The sequence below is a fragment of the Mesoplodon bidens genome (genome assembly GCF_964165515.1).
Source record: "Mesoplodon bidens genome assembly, chromosome: 2".
In the NCBI taxonomy this organism is placed as follows: domain Eukaryota; kingdom Metazoa; phylum Chordata; class Mammalia; order Artiodactyla; family Ziphiidae; genus Mesoplodon; species Mesoplodon bidens.
The window spans coordinates 115,402,820-115,415,001 of record NC_138177.1 but is presented as its reverse complement, the minus strand read 5'-3'; the positions used below and the strand labels follow the sequence as shown (position 1 = coordinate 115,415,001).

At 34.8% G+C, this 12,182-nt stretch overlaps 1 long non-coding RNA gene across 2 annotated transcripts in view; it reads right to left on the bottom strand.

The window, feature by feature from the left end:
* Nucleotides 1–3,632: 3,632 nt before the first annotated feature.
* Nucleotides 3,633–12,182, bottom strand: part of LOC308612933 — a 75,337-nt gene continuing 66,787 nt past the window's right edge. For both annotated transcript variants that reach the window (XR_014015183.1, XR_014015184.1), the window contains 2 exons: nt 9,559–9,634; nt 3,633–3,750 (listed from right to left, as the gene is read on the bottom strand). This is a non-coding gene — a long non-coding RNA (uncharacterized lncRNA). The remainder of the gene's footprint in view (nt 3,751–9,558; nt 9,635–12,182) is intronic.

Below are 12,182 nucleotides of genomic sequence, written 5' to 3'. Positions count from 1 at the left end.
GGTTTGGGCTGTATCTTACAAATTAGTTTGTCATAACAAAACTCTAAAGTAGGTATCCCTTCATGCCTACCTTCTTTTTCCTTGACTTCTATCTTCAGCCTGCCATTGAGGTAAACACGATGTGTTTATTCTTAAACACCTATCTGGATGTTAAAATGAAATAGGGCATTGCTCCAAAAAAAGGGGGAAGAGGGAGAAACAAAAAGAAACTTCTCTATAATGCTGCTAGCAAGGCTTTATCTTTATGACGCTAACGATAATCCCCTGTGTAATTAACTGTGGAGTGGCTATGCATGCAGCATGCAGCCCATGACAAGCCTCATAGAAAATACATCAGTATTAGCCACAGGTGAATTCGTTTAGAAAGATTAATGACTGCACCTGAATTTTAATGTCAGAAAAGGGATGGAACACTGAATCCTTAATTAAAAAGTTGAATGACTGGTATGGTTTGTTTAACATCACAAATTTCAACAGGAGCATTTTGTATTCAAATGAAGTATGTAAAAGGAAACTTTCCTTAGAAAGTGGTGAAGTAAGGGTGAAAAGCAAAAATGTTTTATATGCTTTACTGTGTGTAAATCGATACATGGATCACTTGCTTTGATATGGATCAAATGTGGTGTAATTATGGCTCTTTTCTGTTTACAGGGAATGTGAAGCAAAGAATTTTTACAGAAACAGGAGCCAGCAACATTACCCTCAAACCAAGAGAAAGTTGAAGTAGGGGAGCAGTAAAACTCATGAGTGATCTTATTCTTTCCTTAATGGGAAGCAGTTTCTTCTTCATTATTATTTTACAGTTTTTGATGAAGAGAAAGTAACCTTGAAAAACAATTTGGCAATGCCATTCCCAGTAGAGTTTTAACTCTGCTTTGCAAACTCTTACTGAGTATGTTAAAACTTGTCACAGGCATAAGATTTTTCAATGACAACTTTAATCACCTTTTTTAGGACCTAGAAGGGGGCAAGAGGAAAGATGATTTGCGTATGCTTCTATCTAGAAGAGAAGGAAACGACTCATTAATCATTTGTCCTTTGGGTAAGAATAGCTAAAAGCAGATGTCTTAGGTAAGAATGACCTAAAGTATTATTTTGGTCACTGTGCTTACAACTTTTAAAATTTTCTTATTATTTTAAAATTAATCAGAGAAACAATTAACATGTACTGGAGCTTTAGCTAAATCTGATTTGGCAAAAAAAAAATAGAAAAAAAGAAAAATAATCGAAATAAAAAGAAAAGGAAAGGGGAAAAACAGAAGAAAAGGGTATACGAGGAAAAAACTGACATACTGTCATTGATCTATCCAGAGTTGAAAATTGACATATTTACCATAGAGCATAACTAAATTTCTTTTTCTTAAAAAAACAAGAAAAGAAACACTTAGTTTTTATTGTTATGACATAAGATATTTTAAAAATGAAACCAAAAATGTATCTGGTAGTTTTATACTAACATAGTTTATACAATTGTCTGCATTTCCTGTTTGTTCTTTGCCTGAAATGGGAATTCCACTGAAATTTCAGTTTAGAAGATATCAAAGCGCATGTAAAATTCCTTTGCCTTTTTATTTTCTAGGTCAGCATGCTGCTCACATCCATGGCAAAGTAGATTTTGATGCTCCTTGGCGTCACACATTGCCTGCTGTACCACTTTCTCTGCCAAGTAAAAGCATGGCTTTTAGTTCTGTCCGCTTTCCAAGGGAACACATTTTTAATGAAATGTCATTTAGGAGTATTTGTTCCTTCCTGTAAAAGCTTCTTTCATGGTTTTGTGTGTGTGTGTGTAAAGAAAAAAAATCCGCCTCTCAAAATGTTGTAGTTGTAACTGTTCCGAGTACTCAGAACACGGCGGGGGGGGGGGGGGGAACTCCAGGTCTCACAGATGTATCAGATGTTTTTAATAATGGATTGAAAAAGCATGTGTTCCACGTACTGCTAGCATCTCTGAGATTATTATAAAGCAAGTTTATCACTGCCGATTTCCATTACTTATAATTACCTGTGCCATAGCGTGAGGCGTTATTGGCACATGGACTAAAAATATTTTGCAGAGATCGGGTTTAGTTTTAAAGTAAACATTGACATCTTAGCATAAAGCCAAAACTGAAATGTAAAGAAATGCTAATGCTTTGGCAGCTCTTGTCTGCTAAATTCAGTTAATCCATTGGAAGTCAATCTGTGGGATAAGGTTTGAGGGGGCTTAAGGATTGATATTGTTAATACCAGTTAAAATAATTTACAAAGGTGTCCATTAAACCTGTCAGCAAAGTGTTGACGGACAAAAATAGGTTGAGTCTAGATCTGCCCACAGCTGTTCACATTAAATGTCAGTTAATAATGTCTGTTACAATTTTATTAAGTAAATGACTGAAAGTTCAGTATTATAGCTTTCTCCCAGTTATGTACCTAAATCTTTGGGCAAATATTTAAATCCTCACCACTAAAAGTTAAGCACAGTCTCAGTTGGTTCATAAGCATTTCTGGGAGAGTCCTTGTAATTTTCTCAAACTCCAGGGGGTCATGTTCACTCCTAAACAAAGTAAATCAGAAAGAATAAGCAAATTTCAAACTTAACAAAAGTTAAAGGATTAAAACCAAAAATATTTAAAGTTTCTTCTTAAATACTTTATTACTATTAATTTTAAAACAATCATTCAGAGTGATGGTTAAAGGGGAAATTGGTTAAAGAAAAAGTAATGTTATTGTTAAAAAACTGCATGGATCAAAATGTGAAATAGGACTAAAGTGCATAGTCATAAGTAAGCCTATATATATATATATATATATATATATATATATATATATGGGGTTCCCTAATATGTATATATATATACTATCTTTTTATCTGAAGTAATAAATAAACTATGATCTTGAAAGTGTGTGAAAATATATATAATTTTTATATATAATTTCTTGTATTTCATATATATATAATTTATTCTAAAAATCTTGTCCTAAATTCACTAGGTCCTGGTAACTCTGAAAGGTAGAATATAATTCTCACAATAACATGGCGTTTCTATGTGAGTCTTCCTTCCTCTCTCTCTCCCCAAAACACAACTAATTTGTGAAATTCCATCCTAATATATACACTATTTCTAAACACAGTTTAGAGTTCTTGGAATATTTATAGTCTAACTGGAAGGGATACCTATATATTTTGATAAAATAATTTAAACATATGTTTATATTTGTATATATAATCCATATAGTTACTTATTTTTTAGAAATACAGTATAATTACAGCAAATTGTCACTTTAATTCTCTGGGAAAATAAGTAGCAAATAGTAGCAAATACTATGATATATTGACTATTTATTATATGACAGTCAGTAGATTACAGGCTTTAAATGTTATAGCATTTTGACCTCAAGATATGTTTGCGATGAGTATGGTATTAACGTCATTTTATAGATTAAAAAAAACCTGAGGTTTAATGGATATTTTAAACTTAAAGCACTGTGCTGTGTTAAAAATATGAAGACTTTTTAAAAGTTTGCTATTTCTTTGCTCACTATATTTAACTATCTGTCATTGACTTTACTAGGGGCTATAAATCTTTACTCCAGAGTTCTAGAATGTTTGTCCTGGAGTCTGGAGATTTGTTATGCAATTTGTAGACAAACCTGTGGCAGCAAATGCGTAAGTAAGCAATTGTAGAAAACTGTAACTCCTTTCTTGGTCTGATGGTGATGGAACTGGATGTAAACTTTGCAACACTTACAAGCCATCCTCTCAGGCTGCACCTGCAAGATAACAGTGGATGCTGGCAACTTTTATGGAAACAAAACTCGGGAAAGTAATCAGCTGCCACCTATTTTAAATTTAACACACATTAAGTTTTTCTGTTTCTTTGTTTTTGGTTTGGGGTTTCTTTAAGTAGACAGGACACACGTTTCACTTTCTGTCAAGCTTTCAATCTGTTCCACTTCAAGCCTCTTTCTCACTCCTAGTCTGAAGTCCTCAGAGAACAGGAAAATATATAAATGACACTTCTCTTCTTGTGTTAAGATTCCTTTTCATTACATACTTTGCATGCCAGTAAAATCAAAGTCATTTAATGATTAAGAAATAAGACACATGATTTTTCTTACATGTTAAAAGCTTAAGATACAATATAGTAAAACTTAATTGTAGAAACTAAGTAATGTGTATTTGGGTGTTTACTGTAGAATACTTTCGACGTTTCTGTATGTTTGAAAATTTTCATATTAAAATGTTGGGTGGCGGAGGTTTACATACAATTGAGTAGAGTCTAGAAATTACACAGCAAACTAATGGTGTGAAGAGTAGGAATTAATGAGACTTTACTTCCTCCAAGTTGTTTATATTTTATGCAAAAGCTTAAATTACCTATTAGGAAAATTTATTTCCATTTTGTATGTAAAATAAAATTTGTAGAAAAGTTATCAGGGAAACAAAAAATGGATCACTGTACTGCTTTAAAATTTTCTATTTTTTGATGGAGTGTGAAGATGAAAAGGATGTCATTCATGTTGGAGAAATTTTTTCTCCCCATGAGTTGTGCCAGAAGAATTACTTTTTAAATTTCATTAAAATCCAAATAATAGAAAATTCAAAGAACAATCACAAATAGAGTATGTTGACACTCTGTTACATGCAGTACATTGTTAGAATCACACATACACACTATATATACAAATTTTCCCTATCTTCAAATTGCATATGATTTAGTTGGAGAAACAAAACTAACATAATAAAGGACAATTTAAAATCAAACTCTTGTTAAACAGAAATTCAGGACTGGAGCAGAGTGATCTGGCAGAATTAATATATTTGAGAAAAACTACAGGGGAGAGTCTGGGGATTGAAAAATCCCCCCAAACATGTAGATTAATTATATATATATATATAGCTAGATAATATAGATTAATTACACACACATATATCAGGATCACACTGCATAAGTGATTTTAACTCATTTTTATAAATATATTATAACATGAGCTCTTGCACATATCATTACTTATTCTTCAAGCTATGACTTTAATTGCTGCCTGGAATTCCATTCATGAGTATATCTTATTTTATTTTATCAGTCCTTATTTTGCAATGGTCATTTTGGTTAGCGTTTACTAGTATTCTAAATAATGTTGAAGAATATCTTTATATTGAATATTTGATATTTTTGTATAACAAAATACACCACTATTTTCCTTAAATTTTGGTTCTTCCTCTGCTTTTATCTTTGAAGTCTGGAATAATCCATGATATTTATATCATAAATGAGGTATAGCAACAGGTGCTCTGATTTAAGGAAAAGTCACATATTAAAATCAGTTTCTACAAGAGAGAAAACTGTGAACAAATTCTTCATTTTATATGAATGGTTTCCCACAAGGTCTCAAACTACAAATGTGCTTAAAGTATACTCATATTTATAACATATCAACTTATATGCCTTAGTGCACAAATTTCTGTTGATATGTGCCTTGTGTTTATTTTGCTATAATTTAGATACATTTTAAAAGATAAAATTAATTGATACAAATACTGTAAACTTTATTTTTATGTACTTTTAAAACTGATTTTATTAAGAATAAGCAGAATATTTTATATCAACATTATGCTGAGAATTATTTTTATATTGTCCAAAAGCTACTATTTGTATAAAGAGTATCAATAATTCAGATATTAAGATTTGGTGCGGTGGGAAAGAAATGATTCTCATAAATGCAGAGCTTGAGTAAGTTTTTCCAGGATTAATATATTATATTGCCAACACGATTTCTCTGGTAGTTTAAGTCTTCAGTTTCCTTTAAGGATTTAATATTTTTCCAAATGCAGCAGTATGCAAAAGCTAAAGTACAGCACTTCCTACGGAACCATTTGTCATTTACCTTCATTTACTGTGTTTACTGTCCTCTGTGTATTGCTAAACTTCACTTTTAATAGGAGAAAATAGGCCTTAAAGGGGAAGCAGTATTTTACTGCTGAGCAAGGAACTATTTGTATTCCTCTTTCAAAGCCTGCCCAGAAGCATGTAGAATGCCTCTTGACCAAAGGAGATGGTATGAATATTCATGTGTTTTATGAATCACAGAGTTGAGGCCGTATGGTTTTCCCATTTATCAATTACTGGTTTAGGATTATCCAGCCAAAGAGTTGAACTGATTAACAACGCTCTTTTTGTTTGCTCCGTGTTGAGGTGAAACAGCCCAGTGACAACTGTATTATTTCTTGCCTCTTCAGCTGTCCACACTTGTGCAATAAGCTTAACATCCTGTCAGGTTTCATCATGTAGCCTCTTTATTACCACGTTGTGAGAATTTGTATAGTTGTAAATAGAATGACTTTTTAAAGTTTAATTCCTCATTGCAGTAAAGACCCCATGGTTACTATGCCTAACAAGCATGGCTAATCATGCCCATCATAAGTGAACTCAGGTATGCTTGGCATGTGACTGGAAAATTAAAGTTTTAAAAGTTAATGCCACAGGCAGTTGAGAAAAGCAGCTGCAGTGGTACAAACTGACTGTTGTAGAGAAGCTAGAATAATTCACGCAAACTCACCTTGATTGACTAAGTTAGCATATTTATTTTGGTTTTGTTTTACATTTGTTGTTTTCCATTCTCTTTTCCTCCAAACTTCTATCTCAGTTCCTATTTAAACTGTCACTAGGAGATTTCTTCTAGGGCTATTCTACTCTTATAAAAATTAGGGGAAAAAAAGCCCAACAGTGAATTCTTTAGTGGTTTGAGAACTCTGCTTTTTAGAAACTCTAAATTCTTTTTGAAAAAGAGGCTTGATCCTTCTTTCCTTCTCTCTACCTCTCTCTGTCACTCTCTCTCAATCCCCCCAACTTCCCCTTCACCTCCTCTATGTTTACTTTCATTAGTATGCAATGGTACGTTTTAACAGGATAGTGTGAAAATAGCCAAAGCCTAAAGGGGCCTTCTTGAGTATATTCTCACTTTAAATGCTGAAGTAGCGATTTCTTTTTTCAAGAGAACAATAAACCTGCTCATCCAGTGTTTAGCAGCTTAGACTTAAATCCAAACTTTTCTTTTTGCATGGTTACATATTGATTCCCGCTTTATCCCTTTTCCTGTTTCTTTGTGGTTTTGTTTGCTGTCTTTGACTAGGGTCGCCTATTTCAGTTTGTGTGTGTATCAACATCCCCATGCTTTGTTCTCTTCCCTGGTGATGGGCAGCCAGTTTCAAATCTATAGAAGTCTATTTTTTTAATATATATTTTAAATTATTTCTAACATTCCACTATTATTGTGAATATTAAGGAAATCTGGCACCTCCCACAATCTATTGAACACCCCAGTGCAGTCTGAATTAGGTGTCATTTAATTCTCTCTTCATGTACACAACTTTTATTGCTAACCTATTTGAAAAGGAGCCAGGGAGAAGAGAGAATTGCCCTACACTTTAGTTGTGTAGAGCTAATATCTTTGCCATAGTGTGGGAGAATCTAATTTTCTCTGTGAATCCGCGCTACACAAGAGGCAAGTTAGCACCTTCTAGCACTTAGGAATCCCTCAAACAGCCTTTGCTGACAGAGTCTCTGAGTGATTGAATCACTTACCCTACAAAACAAACCTGATGCAAAAACACCTCTATATATTTTAAGAGGATGTAAAAGAAGTCTATATTTTGGGAAAATAAATTAAACCTTTTTTTGGGAAAAAAAATCCATTTGCCATGTACGACTCTATTACATCAAGACAGACTGTGTCAGTCCTGTTGAATTTCTTCTCTCAGATCCAAGCACATCATTCTGTACAGAGTGCCAGGCTTTGGCTGTCTGGGATTCTGAAAATTCTGTTTGTGGGGCAATGAACAGTTCAAATTCTTTGTTCAACATTCTGAACACCAAGTCTCACATTGTGAATTGTTTTTCTGGTTTCTAAATCCTGAGTGTTGCATGCAAAATATATGTGGGATAGAGATTAGAAAGATTCTGTCTGTACAAGTTTTTACTCCTGCCAAAGCAGGTGCTTTATTTGGTGAGTGCAACACAAGTATACCCATGATCCTTTTTCTTTTCTGATGAGTGAGTTAGATTCTTTTTTTTTTTTTTTTTTTGCGGTACGCGGGCCTCTCACTGTTGTGGCCTCTCCCGTTGTGGAGCACAGGCTCCGGACGCACAGGCTCAGCGACCATGGCTCACGGGCCCAGCCGCTCCGCGGCATGTGGGATCCTCCCGGACCGGGGCATGGACCCGTGTCCCCTGCATCGGCAGGCGGATTCTCAACCACTGCGCCACCAGGGAAGCCCTATATTCTTTGATTTACATATATGCTTTCAACATTATACACACTCTAAGGCTTTAGCACTGCATCTCATTTCTGATTTAGATTTGGTGTCTTCTAGATCACTATATGGCAAAAAAAGATTAGGTCTTTAACTGAGTAGTGAATAAAACATAAGGATAGATTTATGAACATGTAAGAAACAGAAAAATAACACAGTCTTCAATGTTGAGTATGTTTTTCAACAAGGTTGATCTCTCAGTTATTCTAGTGTCTTTCTTCCTCATACACTTTTCTCTTCCATTCATTTCCTTTCCATATTACAGTACATATAGAAAAATATCAAAAGCAAGAATCTTATATTTCTACATTGCCATTTTATAATTCAAAATCTTGCCTATTACATTCATTCATTCAGCTGTGTAGGCTGAAAAATAATGTATAAAATCCTTACAATTATCTACATGGTGATTACAACTTCAGAGAAAGCTGCATTCAGCAAACAACGGTGGAAAAGTTTTGCTTAAGACTCTCAAATTCACTAATAAGTGCACCTTAAACAGTAAATGATGGCAAATATAAAATCAATCTGAAGCATGAAACCAAATCTCTAAAATAATATATTAAATGTGTCACCTCTATTTATATAAATGAAGTATTACTCCCTCCCCCCTTTTTTTTTTTTGTGGTATGTGGGCCTCTCACTGTTGTGGCCTCTCCTGTTGCGGAGCACAGTCTCCAGATGCGCAGGCTCAACGGCCATGGCTCACGGGCCCAGCTGCTCCGCGGCATGTGGGATCTTCCCAGACCGGGTCACGAACCCGTGTCCCCTGCATCGGCAGGCGGACTCTCAACCACTGCGCCACCAGGGAAGGCCCCCCCCTTTTTAAATAGACTATTTTTAGAGCAGTTTTAGCTTCACAGTAAAATTGAGCAGAAAATACAGAGAGTTCCTTTACACCTCCTACCCTCACACAGTCACAGCTTCCTCCAATGTCAACGTCACACACCAGAGTGGTACATTTCTTTCCATTTACTTTTATATTTGTTAGTGAAAAGAGACAACTCTCAGGTGTTGAATTCATTGACACTCTAGATAAAAAAAAAAAAATCCTATTTTTAGCTCAGTGTCAAGTTTTGCTGAGGTGCATTATTCCAAGAGACTAATAATATTTTAAGCGCTGCTACATTCATGATAATAAATGTATCTGAGGACATATTGTGTTCAGTGCATGACACAGAAGGAAGGGATGCTAAAAGTAACAACTTGGAGAAGGTGTCGATAGAAGCACTAGTTGGTTTGTAGATGTAAATTGACAAATGTCTCACCAGAGATTAATACTGAGGATGCAGTACAGCTCTCTTTGAGACTTCGCCTCCTTTTGCTATTTGCAGTTGCTTCTACCTGTAGTGGGACAAAATTCCAGATGTAGTCATTCAACACTCAAGCCCTGCTTCCTCAGTCGGCTTCCTAGTGGGACTATTAAAATTGAAACTCTACAGAGAAATTAAAATAGTGGTTGTCATAACATCTTAGGAATAAATAAACATTTAAGCCAAACAAGCCCCAGTGTATAAGAGCAACAAAATAAAGAGCATAGACTTAAGAGCAGACTCAACCATCTGAAAGAGATGGTGATGAGAAATCATATATTCGTGAATAGCCTGGGTTTTTTCAGGCTATATAATATTATAAACATGCTTTGTCTGTGAAGTCAAATGGTGGATCTTTCTAATAGTAATTCTAGTTATGAATAACATACCAATCCTGAGCATTAAATACAGTTTGCTGAAGGTACTTGATAAGCCCATGAATCAGTAAGATATCTATCTTATTTGGCCATCCAGGTCTTGAATATTAAGTAGGAGAGGCTTAAAAAACCTTGGTTCTGTAAGCTTTCATTATATTGGAGACAGATGTATTTTTTAATGAATCAGGACAATGAATATTGATTCTATCAAAGAGTTCTGGGAATGTTAACAGAAGAGATTCTCATGACATCATGTCCCTCAACATAATGTGTGCATATAATCCATTTGGTCCATGTATATTTTATAAAATTATTGATGAGAAAAGGGACCCCTTTAAGCTCTTACTCTTTAAATGATGTTTCTCCACCATGTTCTTATAGTGTTGCTTTGAGGATTTTCTAAGAGGTTGCTCATTCATGTACCTACTCAGCTTTTCCACCAGCATCTCTCGGCTTCAAGAATTGTCCTAAAGCTTGCAGTCAGTCCTTATCAGAATTGCCCCCAATACACTGTCTCTATACCCCTTCCCATCTTACCCTAGTTCCACAAACCATTTACAAATAATTATTGTTTGAGTCAATTAAGCATTCACAGTTACTGCTTTGCAGGAAAATTGGTAGTGAAATTAATAAGCTGATACCTTGTTTATGGTTTCCTTTGCTATGCAACCCTCAGAATGGGAGAAAATATTTGCAAATGAAACAATGGACAAAGGATTTATCTCCAAAATATACAAACAGCTCATGAAGCTCAGTATCAAAAAAATCAAACAATTCAATTGAAAAATGGGCAGAAGACCTAAGTAGACATTTCACCAAAGAAGACATACGGAGGGCCAAGAGGCACATGAAAGGATGCTCAACATCACTAATGATTAGAGAAATGCAGATCAAAACTACAATGATGTATCACCTCACATCAGTCAGAATGGCCATTATCAAAAAATCTAGAAATGATAAATGCTGGAGAATGTGTGGTGAAAAGGGAACCCTCCTGCACTGTTGGTGGGAATGTAAATTGATACAACCACTATGGAGAACAGTGTGGAGGTTCCTTAAAAAACTAAAAATAGAACTACCATACGACCCAGCATTCCCACTACTGGGCATATACACTGAGAAAACCATAATTCAAAAAGAGACATGTACCACAATGTTCATTGCAGCTCTATTTACAATAGCCAGGACATGGAAGCAACCTAAATGTCCATTTACAGATGAATGGATAAAGGAGATGTAGTACATATATACAACGAAATATTACTCAGCCATAAAAAGAAACAAAACTGAATTATTTGTAGTGAGGTGGATGGACCTAGAGTCTGTCATACAGAGTGAAGTAAGTCAGAAAGAGAAAAACAAATACCATATGCTAACACATATATATGGAGTCTAAAAAAAAGGGGGGGGGGCTGATGAACATAGTGGCAGGGCAGGAATAAAGACCTAGACATAGAGAATGGTCTTGAGGACGTGGGAGGAGAGGGTGAGGCTGGGGTGAAGTGAGAGTAGCAGCGACATACATACACTACCAAATGTAAAATAGTTAGCTTGTGGGAAGCAGCAGCATAGCACAGGGAGATCAGCTCAGTGCTTTGCAACTACCTTGAGCCTCTCTCCCATCCTCCTAGGTAGGGAGGATGGGAGGGAGGCTCAAGAGGGAGGGGAATATGGGGATATATGTATGCATATGGCTGATTCACTTTGTTGTACAACAGAAACTACCACAGTATTGTGAAGCAATTATACTCCAATAAAGATCTATTTAAAAAAATCCTTAAAAGAAAAAAGCTGATGCCATCATCGAATTAGTATAACACTTATGAATGTACCTTTTAATTTCAAGGCCAATAGCATATAGCCAAAAAAAGGTATTTTTTTTCTTTTTTACTTTTTGAAATTATTATCATTGCTCAATATTTATTGAGAGCCAGTGGTATTTAAGTCACTTCTTATAACAAAAACTTATTTTTTTCCATTTTTATTTTAATGATTTTAAAAAAAATTTTGGATAAACAAATCATTTGCGTATCAACCCTTACTCACAAAAAGTGTTCTATAAATATTTATTGTATGAATGAATGAGAAAAAGATTTCCACTTGGCATTTGGGGTTTTCTTTTCGCAAGTAAAGTATTTAATGAAATAAGTATGGAAAAGCATTACCAAATCCACATGTATACATACCACAAAATATTTGGTT